The following is a 13,291-nucleotide window of genomic DNA, read 5'->3' on the forward strand; positions in this document are numbered from 1 at the left end:
TCTATCTATCTATCTATCTATCTATCTATCTATCTATCTATCTATCTAATCTATTCATTCTGTTAATTTCCTTATGTAGTTCATAAATCTTCAGGAGAGACAGTTAAGCTCACATGTTGGCTTTAAGTTTTAAATAAGATGTTATAGATCTAACAGAAAGCATGCAAAGTTAATTTTTTAAAGTACACAAATGCACATGTATATAAGATTTTATAATAAAGGTATGCATTATTTATGCATGTGTATTTTATATATTTGACACGAACATACATATAAATATATATGCATATGCTAAAGATGTCAGTATTAGTATGAGAGAGTAGAAGTCTGAACAGTATATTGAAATGATTCATTTTGTTTACTTTCATTCATTCTTTGTTGCTTACCTACTTACCTTTTTCCAGCTCATCAATTTCTCAGTGATTATATGGTGTCTGAGCAACAGACCATCCTCACATCCTGAGAGCGATTCAGAGCTGCAATTCAGATACCTTCTTAATATTGTTCATTTCTCAAAGAATGGTCTTGCAGGGGCTCCTAGGATTATGTGGTATGTTTTTAGCTCATCGCTGAGCAATTTCTTTGGTGTTAAATACTGGGAAGCACCCCAGAGTGCTCATAAATATGAGTTAACTGAGACTATAATGTTTCTTCATTGGAGATGTTCCCTAACTATAACAGACATGTTTATTACTCCACCCATATCCTTTTAGTTCACTCACAAAAAAATTGCAGATGCTCATATTCAAGGCCAGTGGCTTTCTGCATTATTTTGCCTCCAAGAATTCTCCAGTGGTGGAAGCAATCTGAAGTATGAGGGTGTTAATAAGGAACAATCCTCAACAATAAGAAATGGGAGTTGGTGAATAAGTATGCCAGCTTCTTTGCACTTCAGTGGGAAAGTCTGAGATATTAAGGTATGTTCTACTTCACTTCTGAGACAGTCTTTGGTGAGACTGAGCTTCCCACTAAGTTTCCAATGGTGCTAACCCCCTCATTCTTACCTCATTCCCTTCCTCTCCTTTTCACTGCTTCATCGTGCTTCCTGTCCACCTCTCAAAGAAACATGAGGGCCAAAATCTTATCTTAGCATCTGCCTTTGGGGGAACCTAAACTCATGCAACTAATACCCTGGAAAGCAGATCATTGTGATGGCATTCTGAAGAATGATGGCAGTAAGTGCCTTCTCCTGGTGATAAGTAGAGCAGTGATAACCCTTGGGTGTCAATTACTAACTCTCACCTGTGCTGGAATATGATAGAATACAGGTGGAAGAGAAGCACTGATGCTTGAAAAACAGGGTGACAAATGGTTAGTATAAGAATTATGGAGTTTCTTGAGTTTTTCTACTTGCTGTAAAAATCTTGATAAAGATAATGACAGGCTCATCCAGGTATCACCTTAGAACACACTATGAAAGTCAGAAGACCTCCGTGGCAGGGTTAAAGAGACCCTCCTCTCCTGCACTTAGAGGTAAGACTATAATGAAGTTAGGCCTAAAATTAGATCATTATGATTGCGGTGTTAACAAGGATACTCAGTTTACAGTTCCAGCAAGTTCTCCATGTCAAAGTTGGGTCTAATAGGCAAGGAAAGGGACCTTGAGACCCAAGATAAAGACAATTAGGTCATGCACATGAGAATCTGTATCCCCAGAATCACCTGAATCCTCAAGCTGATAGAAGTGACACCTTCTGCCTGCTAAGAAAGAACAGCCTCCCTTTGCCTAGAGTGTCTATAAAGAGTTCACATAAAGCAGATGTCTCATGAAATACTTCTCTTTCTCTTCACAACTTACCCTTTCTCTTCTTAGTATTTCTAGTCTAATAATTAGGATCCATTTGCAGCATGGTTTTAGTGGGAAGGTACCATTTTTGCATGGGATGGGAAGAAATGGAGTATTCACCAAATTCATCACAGGTCCTGATCAATATGAACTAGCAGGGACAGAGAGAGTATGTGTGAGAATGAATAAAGGTGTTGACACAGGAGACCCAAAATACAAGGCTGGATAGAGGAGTGGTTGTTATCCTTGCGTATCTTTTAGTAGCATCAGATTTAACCTGCTGGCAAGGATATCTGAGCCTGTATAATTCACTGGTGGGATAGCTGCTTGGAGGATTGGTGGTGATACTGGCCTGTAGTAAATGAGATGAAGTTGCAAGTGCCTGGCAGTTATAAGAAGGGAATAGAAAGCTCGGCTAGGTGGGCATCATAGATTGGATCAACTAAGCAAGGTTGGCAAACTCACCGCCAGCTATATTCAACGGGAAGGGCCCTGGGGACACTTCTTTCATTAATGAAGGATGTACAGTGAGAATAATAAGCTATCAGTGGGCCCAGGGATGTTCTCCTCTGGAGATTCTTTCTTTTTATTTTATTTTTTATTTTTGAGATACAGTCTCTCTCTGTTGCCTAGGCTGGAGTCCAGTGGCACAATCTCGGCTCACTGCAACCTCGGCCTCCTGGGTTCATGTGATTCTCTTGCCTCAGCCTCCCCAGTAGCTGGGATTACAGGCAAGCACCACTACGACCAGTTAATTTTTGTATTTTAAGTAGAGACAGGGTTTCCTCATGTTGGACAGGCTGGTCTCAAATCCCTGACCTCAGGTGATCTGCCCACCACGGCCTCCTAAAGTGCTAGGATTACAAGCATGAGCCACCGCATCCAGCCTCCTCTAGAGACATTGTTTGATGGTGGAGGTGCTGCTTTGAAACTAGGATATTTAAGTTCAACAAGAAGATAAGATTATAAAACTTTTTTTTTCCTAGAAAACTTTTTGTGGCCATTTTTTATATAGTTATTGCATATATTTAATTTTGTATTTGCTTTTTTATTTAATATTGCAGTATAAACAATTCAATCTTTCCACAGTGTCTTTGAAAGATAATTTTAGTCTCTAAATAACACTCCTTTAAACTTATTATATTGACCTAAGTATCTTATTTTTAAGTTGTATGATTCTATAATACTACAAATAATGTGATGGGTACTTTTGTCATCTAGTGTTCCCATGTTTCAAAAATTATTTTCTTAAAATACTTTTCAAAATATAACATCATGTATTCGATAATACATTTTTAAGCCTCCCGGAACATGCTATACATTTTCCCAAAAAGTTTGAACAAATTGACATCACCAAGCACAACATATGAGTGATTTTCTCAGCATCATTGACAGAAATGGGTATTTTCATGGATTTATTTTTTCTCATTTAAAAAGAAATTTGGAACATACAATTTTACATCAATCTTTATTTGCTCTTGAAGATGACGTGACCCAAATCTCTTCCTTATCTATCAGAAATTTGGAGCCAGAAAAACTTAACCAATTGTCCAAATATCAATGACAGTGATTAATGACAATGGTTAATAACAATTTCTAGAGGTTAGTTTTCCTATCCAGATCTTTTACTTGCATTATGCCACCTCTATTTGAAGTTTTGATCTGCCTATGCCCAGTGCTTGAAAATTTTTTTGGTGCATTTTCCAATATAATAAATTATTAAACTTGGAGCAAATAGGTGCAATTCAGAGATCAGGGAGCCATCAGAATGCTGAGACTGGCCTTTGCAAAAGTCCCTTGACCCTCACATTCCAGGGCCTTCCTTTGTGTGTCAGAATCAATATCTAGAAGATAGCTTCTATCTCATTTACCTTCTAGGTCTTCTGAAGGCACATCAGATTGGAGAGATCTAATTCCTCTCTAGAACCTACCTGTAGGAAAGTGTAGGAAATGCAGTCTTTAACTTTCCAGCTCTGTAGTGCAGGGAGGAATGCAGGAATGGGCTAGAAATGGGTGCTGAGTGACAATCAATTATATCCAGTCTAATGACTGCAGATTTGGCCTCCTTCCTTCTTCACTTCTCTGTTCTTCTCACTGTATGAGCTCCCTTGACCCTTACTCTGCTGTAAGGTCAATACCCCCACCCCAATCCCAAGTCACTACTCTTTGCCCCTCATGCAGTCTTTCTTAGCAGTACGTAATGCTTCATGCCCAAGTCCAGTCAAATGTCTTTCATGATAATTTAAGCAGGACTAGCTTCGTGTCAGGAATTCAGAATTCCTAGCTTGTAAGGAATTGTTGTTCTCCCTCCAGTAGCACTCACTTATTCCTCTTTTATTAAACAATCAAGGAAAAACAAACTTGAAACACGCCTCTTCTCACACACCATGAGCCTCAATTTAATTCCAAATGTTTAATACACAATTTAAGGGGGCCCAAGAAGACACTAAAGCGTGTACTGCACGGTCATTGAGTCCATTAAGGCTGCTATATTATTATTTTTCTCGGTTGTATGTGCATCTACCCCTAGGTGTTGTCCAGATGCCTTTACCAAATTGTTCATTTCATGATGTCCTTCTGTATTGTTCATTTGAACATTCAAATATAAGTGTTTCTACGATCCGCCTCAAAAAACTTCGTCAATGAACTTGCTTGCCTAGGCAGGCTTAAAGGATCATTCACAAAGTACAAATATTTGAGGTTTGTGTATGTTTTAAATTCTTTTTAACATCTTATTTTCTTTAGAGTTCATGCATATCCCTTTACTTAAAAAATGACACTTTGTATATTTGAATGTGTGTCTTGTTTAAGCAATTATGTGCAGTTCAATTGAGAACAATAACAAAATTGGCTGTAAATACGTGAGCAAGGTATGAACAAGAAAAACAGAACCACTAAAAACATACCCAGGGTGATGTGTCTTCTATATTGGTAATGTGAATGAAATACCTGTGGACTATATCCACACACGTACACCCTGCAGTGAAGGATCAGGTTAACTCAACACCCAAAAGGCTATGAAACATCAGGTGTTTCTTTTACTTAAAACCTGGTATAGCATGAAGCCTAGGTCACAAGCCGAAACGTCTAGAGATGCCAGGAAAGTGACCTAAATGAGTGAAGTTGAGCAGGTGAAGTACGAAATATTACAGACAGTCATTCGTACTGAGGTTTAGTAAAGAACGAAGGGGTTGTGATGTGCTGGAGAGTCCTATTTGCTCCAAGGAATTAACTGCTACCCAGGAAGCCAAGATCACTATTGCCAGAGCTTCCTTTTTTTTTTTTTTTTTTTGCAAGTGAAACCCAAAGTGTGGATTTTGAAGGGAAATGTTGTAATCTTTAGATGTTGTTGATTAATGCAGTTAGAAAACAACAACATTAACACGGCAGGCAAACATAACTATACCAAGAAGTTGGGATCTAGCCTAAGGAGACCAGGTTTTGACGCATCCTGGAGTTCTCACCGGACTCTAGGGAACTCTGGAATGCGGAAGGACCATATCCAGGAAGAACAATTAATCGAGGAGCTGCACGTAAGGGCTGCTCTGCGTTGCTTTCATTCATGGGCGAATTCCTTCAAATCTCTAATATCATTTCCTCTAGGAGGCCTCCTCTAACCAACCCCACCACCAACATAGACACACACACACACACACACTCACACCAGACTAGGTGAGATGCCCCTTCGTGCTCCCAATGTGACCTTGATTTCCATTATCATAATCCTTTTTAAGTTATTACTATTTGCTTGGCTGTTTATCTTCAGTATGCAGGGCCTTTGTTTATCCGGCCCATAATTTTATCCTCGCTCCTTAGAATGAGGCTAGCATAGAGTAGATGCTTAATAAACATTTCATGAGTAAATGAATCATTTGTCAATGATGAAATATAGACATAAATAGCTATCTTGTTCTATTGATAAAAGTATCCTGCACCTACACAGCATACATAGAAAAAGATGATTACTGTATACAAGAAAAATAAAGTAGTATTTTAAAAACTGTGTTTCAAGGCTGAATGATTAAGTAATTAAAACTGATGTAATCAGCTCTAGTTGTTTGAATAATATTCATTTTAATTTAGGTTTGACTTACATGTTTGCGGGACCATGAGGTCCATTATTTTACTTGGCCTTGTCAGTCAGTTTGCTTCTAAATTGGAGTAAATTTTTACTGCCTAATTGAGTGCCCAATTTTTTTCATTGGCCAAATTTGTATCAAAAGTGTTTTAGAGACAGTTCTGGATCTTTCCTCTTCCTTGAAAGTGCAAAGTGAAGCTGCCTTCGTCAGTATCCATATGAAAGTGAAATAAATTAGTACTCAGGGAACCCTCAGGTTCATTTCATAGGACTCATTTTTGTGGCAATTACTACAGTAAGTATTTGGAAATATACATGCACAGCATTTTATTGTCACCATTGGACCATTCAGCTGACCTCATTTTCTATTGCCGCACTTACTTTACAATGCGGCTAATTGGCCCAGTTGTATCAAAGATTACACTTACTGTTTTAGAGAAAACAGTTTTGAATTATTGTGACAGCTTCCTGCAAGTTTTGAAATCAAATTAATTGAAAAAAAAATGTTTGAATCTCAGTCACTTCCCTTATGGGTTAGGATCCAAAGCACTAAATAAAATCAAAGCGAGCTACTTCTGTTGTTCTCTAGTGATTTATGCCCTAAATGAAAGGAAAAAAGTGGCAACAGGTTACCAATCCTGTTGCAAATTTCAAAAAGCATATGCAATTACATTGTATGCTTTATGGCCCCAGATCATGCTAATATCATTTAATAATAATAATAAATAACCATAACACAGAGAAGACTTAACGCGCAAATACATTTGATTAAACCAACAAAGCTAGCTCCACAACAGCTGTTGCCATAATCTAGGCATGCGGGTCCCAAACTGAATTGTTAGGAAGAAAAAAAAAAGTAGTTCACACTGTTGCTTCACATGGTTTGTTAGTTGCTGTTATGAGCAGCAGTGTTAGAAATTATGTAGTGCTTCAGTTTCTGTCCCCTAAAGCTTCCCAAAATATGTGTCCCTAGCTTCACTTAAGATGAACATTTTATCTCTCTAACAATCAATGCAGATTGTTTCAGAATCCATTCTACTGCCACAATTGACAATATGTGAGAAGAGGGCATAGCATGGTCACATTTGGCTGCCATGAGTAAGCCTGGCTTCAATTCCTTGTCCAAGGAAATCATCTTGAGCAAAATGCGTGAATATGTCTGGCACACAAAAAATCATAGAAAAGAAAACTAGAATCAATCGTCTTTTAGCTCATAACGTTATCCAATACTACAACCTTGTTCCTTAATTAAAGTTGTCAGTATTCAGAACAATTATAACAGAATTATTATAACAATTATAATAGATAATTGATGTATTTAGCACTCAATGGATTCCATTATTCAGCGCCTTAAGCTACCAAGTGGGACATGGGACAGTTCATTGGATAATTTTGGTTATCTCCATTCAGCTGTGTGGATGTTAGGGGTCAGAACAAGTGAAACAGTTTAGCTCATCTAGAGCTTAGAATTTTTTTTTTTTTTAATTCTGTAAGTTTCACTTCTAAGAATCCTTTTCCAGTAACTTTATGTAACTTATGAAAAATTGCTAGAAAACTACTAAAATCAGGATTAAAATACTTACATGATTATTAAAATTAATGATCCTTTATGTAATTAAGCACCTTCATCACTGTGTATTGACACCATCCAATAGAAGGTATTGCTTTACTTTGAATAATACAGCTAATACAGATTCTTAATGTAGCACATGTGAAACATCAAAGATGCTCTAAAAAAATCTGCTTTCTCATACTTCTGAGTCATGTCAAATTGGATAAAGTGAGAATGAGACTGTATAATTCATTGTGCAAACTGGTTCAATTTCAGAGTGAAATTAATAATGACTTCAGGAAAATCACATACACTAGGACTGTTTGAGGCAAATGAGGCCAGTTCTAGGAAAACTAGAACTTTCTTCCAAAACGTATAGTTTTCCCCTTTTCCTCATTGTCATGTCTTTTTGATGATGCAGGCTACATTTGTGATGTGACAGTTCTACTCTTATTTCAGCATACACTTAAAATTTTCTCAAGTTATGTTGATGACTCTGTGCTATTTTCTTCATCCCCTGTGATAAAAATCAAGCATTAATAGGTGGCTGGTGGGGATTCGGGTTATAGACTGTGACAGCGTGAATGCCTGCAGCCCAAGCAGTAATCACACTGTCAACCTCATTGTCAGTTGCAACGGACTCTCGTTAAATGAGCTAACCGTTCGCTCTAGCAGCACTTCACAACTTTACATGATATTTTATGATTAAGCTTTTCTAAACACAGCTCCTTACTGAAACCTCCAACTTTAAAGGGAGACACAGGGAGAAGTTGATGTTATACTGAATAAAAGCCAAAAAGTCTATGAGCTTTGTTTTTCTTTTCTAGAAGCTTTGTTATCAAAGCTTCTAGATCTTTATGCAAAGACTTCCACTGGGTCCTGAACACCAAATGTCAGTGAGTCATGATGACTAATACTAGGTGGTGTTTATGCTTTGGCTTCCTTGCTGTATCCTGTAGGCTGGCAGAAATCAGGCTAACTGAGTAATTGCTATAATGCATTCCCTTTTCATAATATCTGCACTGAATCTTTGTTGCTTCGCACTTCAGTTTGCATTCCAGCATTCTTTCATGCCAAGCCTGGTGATTACTTTAAGTCCCTGAGCTACAGGCATAATTATCTTTCAAGAAGTCATTGGGGACTCCTGAGAGGAAGGAGGAAGATGGAGAGAAGAATGCTAGAGGAAGGATTAAGGTATTTCTTTGGTGGAGCACGTAGCAGTGGGGAAGAGGGGTAGGTGATGTTCATTTGCCAAGTATTTAGAGAGTCGGGGACCTGATATTTAAGCTTTAACTAACATTGACCAGAGGTTTGGTCAAACATTAAAAAGTTAAATAGCTGAATATCTCTCTATTCATGGCCTAGAGAAGCTTTGTTATTTAAATTTAGATGTTACTTTGTTTTAATTCAATTACAAATGATCATGTTTGTCAATCAGTTAACTCATGATTTGTTCTAGTTTTGAGAGATGATCAGATTCCCAGATGTCCTCAAAGATCACTTTCCCTGATAACAGGGAGCAATTATGCTATCCCTAAAACTTCCATAAGGAGTACTCTATGGCCTTTGAAACCACATCATTGACTAAGGGAAACGACAGAGTTCCTATAGTCAAAAGAGAGCAAAGCAGAGTTCATTTGGCTACAAATGACCATCGAAAGGCACTAGAGATAAAGAAAAAAATGTATCACATGAAAAATAAATAAATAAATGATGAGATGTTAGGTCAGTATGATTTCATGATTATTGCAGAAAAGTAAATAAAACCAATTTGATTATTTACATTTCTAGCTTGCTCCAATAGTGAGTCATCTAGTACCAGTTCTGTTTATAGAAAACATTGCTTTTGTAAAAACATGCTTTTAATGAAAAATAAAATCCGTGAAAAAGGATTTCATTGCAGGATAAACTTGTAGATTCATTACCCTCAGAAGCATTCTCTACAATAGCGTCTCAGAAACAAAATTATGCTGACTCTTTTAACAAGCCACTTAATAAATTTATCTTCCAAGGCATTGGGGAAAAAATCAGGAACCAATCATTTTCTATTTTACTACAGGGTAATTTATTACTTACTATGCTAAGTGTTACCTGTTTTTTTCCCAGTAAAACTAAAATAGGACTGTCTCTCAAACATTGGCATATATGATTAGGCTCATACAGTAATGTGTGTGCTTTTTATTATAAAATAAGTTACTGTAATCCAGAATACAGTTTGTATATGGCAAACAGATAAGGACCATACGAATGTGGGGTGACAGAGTAGGGTTTTGTATTTAGAATATACATTGCATCTGTAAAGCCTTCTTTTCAGAAATGTAATTAGCTTTTTTATGAACTAGGAAATATAGTATACAGAACACCCGGGGAATTTCCATATAGCCACATTTATTCCCACACGTCTCTGGGAATCATAAATGGTTGTCTTCCTCCGAAATGGATTAGGACAAATTACATTAGGACATGATTGTGAATCTGATTAAGGTGGAACACAGTTGGTTTTTTTTTGCCCCTCTGGGATGACCATGTTTTTATGTAACAACCAGAAGACGAAGAAGCCTTTGGCAAGATGTTTCCAAGACATGTTTTCGTATGCACATAAAAAAGAATTTTCATGTTAATTCAAAAATTGGCCCATGACTTTAATTTCTGTATCTCGCCAAGACAAAGCTTGAAGCACAACCTGCTCTAGTATAGAACACATTTCAGATACTGATTTCTGATTTGGGTTTCAATGAAAGCATTTAAAAAAGGAATTTCCATGCATAATTTCTTCCAGGAGAGGAGAGCCAGGTTGAAAGGATTTTCTGTTGACTAAAAATCTTTAAGAAAGAAAGAAAACTTGCTTCATAAATGGTGTCAATATTTTACAGCGATTAAACCTTTCCACACTATTTTATGAAATAAAATGCTGACCATAGACAGTGCATATAACCTCTATTACAAAGCAAAGACAGGTGACAAATATTTGGCACTTGGACGATGGACACTGCTAAGGGAATTTGGATGATAAGAGAATATGAAATCTACTATGATCCATTTTCCTGAAAACTTTAAACCATTGAAACTGAAGTGAGCTATTTTTTAAGTTGTTGATAACATAGGTTTTACACACTAATGTGTGTAGGAGAGAAGGGTGCATACTGACTCATTCTTGGTCTTCTCATTGCCTGAATGCTAAACCAGTGATTCTCACACTTTATTCTGTTGACTAAAATTCTTTAAAAAAGAAAGAAAAATTTCTTTATAAATGGTGTCAGTATTTTACAGTGATTAAACCTTTCCACACTATTTTATGAAATAAAATGCCAACCGTAAGCAAATGCATATAACCTCGATTACAAAACAAAGACAGGTGACAAATATACTAGACAAATATACTAGAATCATCCAGGAACTTTAAAAATCCCCATATCTAGGCCACCCCCTCAAGAACAATTAATCAGAACCTCAAAGAATAGTATCAGCATTCAAAATAAAATTCACAGTTGATTCCAATATGCAGCCATTATTTGTGGACTAGTGCCCTAATCTCTGTGTTACCAAAATGCCAGGGTACAGTCTAGATCATGTTGCTCACTGCACAGAAAGCCAATCACTGAGAGGAGTACTACCAGGGAAGAGGGCTTTTATTAGAGGGACATTAGGGGAGAATGGGGGATCAGTCTCAAATCCATCTCTACTCGAATAAAACTGGGGTGTTTATATAGCTGGGAAGGTGGGAAAACAGGAATTAGGGAGGGGCAAGGAAGCCGCCATGATGGATGAGGGGGCTGGCGTCTCATTGTCTGGATGCAGTGATCTGAGGAGTTTCAGTCCCTTGCCTGAGGGTTATTTTTCTGTGGAAGGAACTCGGATGAGACAAATGTAAGTTTCAAGTTTTAAGACTAGGAGGGTCAATCTCTATGTTTATTCAAAAAACCCATAAATATCATTTCTGTGGGACAACTGTGCCATTTTCTTCACCATAATGCAGCCACTAGAGAGTTAACTCTTAGCATAGCAAGATCCTCTCAACCCTGTTTTCCCAGCTATAGTCAACATTTATTCTGATTGGTTGATAACCACACTATGCTGTTTATTAAATATATTTTGAATATTGCCCCTGCTGTAATTCTCATTAATATATGGTGTGTGTACAAGGATCTCTGCCCGATCTGAAGGCCACAGAGGGACAGATCTTCCTGGTTCTTATTGTTGGACCACTTGTTCTTTACAGACATTAGTTTATCACAAATTCTAGTCAATTTGGCTAGAACTCTAAACAGTGGTTTCTTTTATAAGCCCCAATTTCCCTTGAGGGTTGGATTCAACTTTTTACAGTAGTAGCCATTAATTATAACCCTATTCTTCAGCAGATTTGTCAACTAGGGGGAAGGCATTGCTGTCCATCTTGACCTTGACATTTTCAAACATCTTCACTTTATGCTATTACACTCAAACATTTGATTAGACATCCTTAGATACGTGTTGGTATAGTGTCTATGACCCATCTACTGACCCATAGAGATCAGGATCGCCACATAAAATTATACAGATTGTGCTCAGCACAATTGTAGGAAGCACCATTCACATCTGTAGTAAATGTCTATCTGTTGTTCAACAATCTTTTCCATGTCATTTTGGATATCGTATGTTGAACCAAATGTTCCTTCTTGGGTAGAAGACCCTAGAGGTTGACGAGTCTCTCCAGTCCCAGCCCATCTTGACTGCTACCTTACTCCATGACCCTGCTGCTGAGATTTCACCGGCCTCACAATCAAGGCCTCCTGGTTATATGTAAAACACTGGAAAAATAAAGCATTTATTTTGGATAAGAACTTAGAATATTTTTCTTGCTTATTTGCACAGGGCACAGATGGTGAATAAGACAAATTTATAACAAGTAACTTATAATAATTTAAATTTTCGTACAGCAACCAGCATAATATACACCGTACAAAAATGAAGATGATGAAAAACATTTTGCTTTCAAATATTTTTTTTAAATGATCTCCAGCTACTTACCTTGCCACTCAAATGCTTGAAGATAGAAAATTCTGCATTGGTTTGCTTGTGATACCATGTTTTAGCCCCTTGGACCATAGACGCTATCCCAATGCTCCTTCAAATAGCAGGTCAGTAAACAGTCTATGGTGAACTAAGATTGTAACTTAGTGCATTTCTTTCTTCATTCAGAAAGTCTTGCTAAAAAAAGGTTAGCTGAACAAAACAGTGTGTCTATGACATAGTCGATTTACATTCCATCATAAGCTCCTAACTCACTGAAGACTACTAGCGAAGAGTTTATAGAAAAGTACGGGGTTGGCCCCACACGGTGGCTTACCCCTGTAATTCCCCACTTTGGGAGGCTGAGGCAGGTGGATCTCCAGAGGTCAGGATTTCGAGACCAGCCTGGCCAACATGGTGAAACACTGCCCCTACTAAAAATCCAAAAATTAGCTGGGCATGGTGGTGTATGCCTATAATCCCAGCTATGCGGGAAGCTGAGGCAGGAGAATCACTTGAGCCCGGGAGTCAGAGGTTGCAGTGGGTGGAGACTGTGCCATTGCACTCCAGCCTGGGCAAAAAGAATGAAACTCCATCTCAGAAAAAAAGAAAAAAAAACAAAAGGAAAGAAAAGTACTGGGTCAGGGACTATACCTGTGTTCCTAATGACCTTGACAAGCACTTATTGCTTCACTTAAAAAAAGATATAAATGTATGAAGACCTTTTATATACCAGGCGCTGTCAAGCATACACAGATGAACATGATGTAATCCCTGACCTGGGGAAGCTTCGACTAAGTTCTAACCTGGCCATATCTTGGCAATAAAGCACCCTATTTATAATAAAGGAAAAACCCCAATATATTTAAAGTCAGGTAGGGGTATG

Source organism: Piliocolobus tephrosceles, chromosome 5 (assembly GCF_002776525.5).
Source record: "Piliocolobus tephrosceles isolate RC106 chromosome 5, ASM277652v3, whole genome shotgun sequence".
NCBI classification, from domain to species: domain Eukaryota; kingdom Metazoa; phylum Chordata; class Mammalia; order Primates; family Cercopithecidae; genus Piliocolobus; species Piliocolobus tephrosceles.